A 2600-nucleotide genomic window follows, 5' to 3' on the forward strand; every position below is an offset into this window, starting at 1 on the left:
GGGGGTGAGTGGGGCTCCCTCTTGTGGAGTGGATGGGGGATGGGGGTGAGTGGGGCTCCCTCTTGTGGAGTAGATGGGGGTGAGTGGGGCTCCCTCTTGTGGAGTAGATGGGGGATGGGGGTGAGTGGGGCTCCCTCTTGTGGAGTGGATGGGGATGGGGGTGAGTGGGGCTCCCTCTTGTGGAGTGGATGGGGGATGGGGGTGAGTGGGGCTCCCTCTTGTGGAGTAGATGGGGGTGAGTGGGGCTCCCTCTTGTGGAGTAGATGGGGGATGGGGGTGAGTGGGGCTCCCTCTTGTGGAGTAGATGGGGGTGAGTGGGGCTCCCTCTTGTGGAGTAGATGGGGGATGGGGGTGAGTGGGGCTCCCTCTTGTGGTGTGGATGGGGGTGAGTGGGGCTCCCTCTTGTGGAGTGGATGGGGGATGGGGGTGAGTGGGGCTCCCTCTTGTGGAGTAGATGGGGGATGGGGGTGAGTGGGGCTCCCTCTTGTGGAGGGGATGGGGGTGAGTGGGGCTCCCTCTTGTGGAGGGGATGGGGGTGAGTGGGGCTCCCTCTTGTGGAGTGGATGGGGGTGAGTGGGGCTCCCTCTTGTGGAGTAGATGGGGGATGGGGGTGAGTGGGGCTCCCTCTTGTGGAGGGGATGGGGGTGAGTGGTGCTCCCTCTAGTGGAGTGGATGGGGGTGAGTGGGGCCCCCTCTTGTGGAGGGGATGGGGGTGAGTGGGGCTCCCTCTTGTGGAGGGGATGGGGGTGAGTGGGGCTCCCTCTTGTGGAGGGGATGGGGGTGAGTGGGGCTCCCTCTTGTGGAGTGGATGGGGGATGGGGGTGAGTGGGGCTCCCTCTTGTGGAGTGGATGGGGGAGGGGGGTGAGTGGGGCTCCCTCTTGTGGAGGGGATGGGGGTGAGTGGGGCTCCCTCTTGTGGAGGGGATGGGGGTGAGTGGGGCTCCCTCTTGTGGTGTGGATGGGGGTGAGTGGGGCTCCCTCTTGTGGAGTAGATGGGGGATGGGGGTGAGTGGGGCTCCCTCTTGTGGAGTGGATGGGGGTGAGTGGGGTTCCCTCTTGTGGAGTAGATGGGGGATGGGGGTGAGTGGGGCTCCCTCTTGTGGAGTAGATGGGGGATGGGGGTGAGTGGGGCTCCCTCTTGTGGAGGGGATGGGGGTGAGTGGGGCTCCCTCTTGTGGTGTGGATGGGGGTGAGTGGGACTCCTTCTTGTGGAGTGGATGGGGGTGAGTGGGACTCCCTCTTGTGGAGGGGATGGGGGTGAGTGGGACTCCTTCTTGTGGAGTGGATGGGGGTGAGTGGGGCTCCCTCTTGTGGTGTGGATGGGGGTGAGTGGGGCTCCCTCTTGTGGAGTAGATGGGGGATGGGGGTGAGTGGGGCTCCCTCTTGTGGAGTGGATGGGGGTGAGTGGGGCTCCCTCTTGTGGAGTAGATGGGGGATGGGGGTGAGTGGGGCTCCCTCTTGTGGAGGGGATGGGGGTGAGTGGTGCTCCCTCTAGTGGAGTGGATGGGGGTGAGTGGGGCCCCCTCTTGTGGAGGGGATGGGGGTGAGTGGGGCTCCCTCTTGTGGTGTGGATGGGGGTGAGTGGGGCTCCCTCTTGTGGAGTAGATGGGGGATGGGGGTGAGTGGGGCTCCCTCTTGTGGAGTGGATGGGGGTGAGTGGGGCTCCCTCTTGTGGAGTAGATGGGGGATGGGGGGGAGTGGGGCTCCCTCTTGTGGAGTAGATGGGGGATGGGGGTGAGTGGGGCTCCCTCTTGTGGTGTGGATGGGGGTGAGTGGGGCTCCCTCTTGTGGTGTGGATGGGGGTGAGTGGGACTCCTTCTTGTGGAGTGGATGGGGGTGAGTGGGACTCCCTCTTGTGGAGGGGATGGGGGATGGGGGTGAGTGGGGCTCCCTGTTGTGGAGTGGATGGGGGATGGGGGTGAGTGGGGCTCCCTCTTGTGGAGGGGATGGGGGATGGGGGTGAGTGGGGCTCCCTCTTGTGGAGTGGATGGGGGATGGGGGTGAGTGGGGCTCCCTCTTGTGGAGGTGATGGGGGATGGGGGTGAGTGGGGCTTCCTCTTGTGGAGGGGATGGGGGTGAGTGGGGCTCCCTCTTGTGGAGTAGATGGGGGATGGGGGTGAGTGGGGCTCCCTCTTGTGGAGTAGATGGGGGATGGGGGTGAGTGGAGCTCCCTCTTGTGGAGTGGATGGGGGATGGGGGTGAGTGGGGCTCCCTCTTGTGGAGTGGATGGGGATGGGGGTGAGTGGGGCTCCCTCTTGTGGAGGGGATGGGGGTGAGTGGGGCTCCCTCTTGTGGAGTGGATGGGGGATGGGGGTGAGTGGGGCTCCCTCTTGTGGAGTGGATGGGGGTGAGTGGGGCTCCCTCTTGTGGAGTAGATGGGGGATGGGGGTGAGTGGGGCTCCCTCTTGTGGAGGGGATGGGGGTGAGTGGGGCTCCCTCTTGTGGAGTGGATGGGGGATGGGGGTGAGTGGGGCTCCCTCTTGTGGAGTAGATGGGGGTGAGTGGGGCTCCCTCTTGTGGAGTAGATGGGGGATGGGGGTGAGTGGGGCTCCCTCTTGTGGAGTGGATGGGGGATGGGGGTGAGTGGGGCTCCCTCTTGT

Source organism: Rana temporaria (genome assembly GCF_905171775.1).
Source record: "Rana temporaria chromosome 1 unlocalized genomic scaffold, aRanTem1.1 chr1b, whole genome shotgun sequence".
NCBI lineage: Eukaryota > Metazoa > Chordata > Amphibia > Anura > Ranidae > Rana > Rana temporaria.